This window comes from Eptesicus fuscus, chromosome 4 (assembly GCF_027574615.1).
Source record: "Eptesicus fuscus isolate TK198812 chromosome 4, DD_ASM_mEF_20220401, whole genome shotgun sequence".
Classification (NCBI taxonomy): domain Eukaryota; kingdom Metazoa; phylum Chordata; class Mammalia; order Chiroptera; family Vespertilionidae; genus Eptesicus; species Eptesicus fuscus.
Window position 1 is genome coordinate 774,856 of NC_072476.1, and position 420 is coordinate 775,275.

Genomic DNA, 420 nt, shown 5'->3' on the forward strand with positions numbered 1-420 from the left:
CCGTGGGCAAGCCAAAGTCAACATGAGGGGGATGCATACTCTTTCCCAGAATGCACTAGGCGAGTCATATGAAAATTAATGGGGACATATAATCCCAACACAGGGAAGAAGCAAGTTGTTGGGAACAACAATCAGTCCACCACACCCTGTACTTTAAGCACTAAGGGGTTTACTGCATGGAACCGAGTGTCCACAAAGCTGCCAGAAGTGCTGGAGTGGTAAGATCTGGCTGGGTGCTGTGCTTGAGGAGAAGGGCATGCCCGACTGAAATGGACGCTGAGTGCCAATGCACTCATCCACAGCAAATCCACTTCTGGAAGAAGCCGGAGGTGGGGCTTGATCTCCATGAGCAGCTGTTGACTAGTGGAGTAGCTCTAGGAGGAGAGGCTCACTCTGTCACCTTCCTTCACAGGTCTGGCC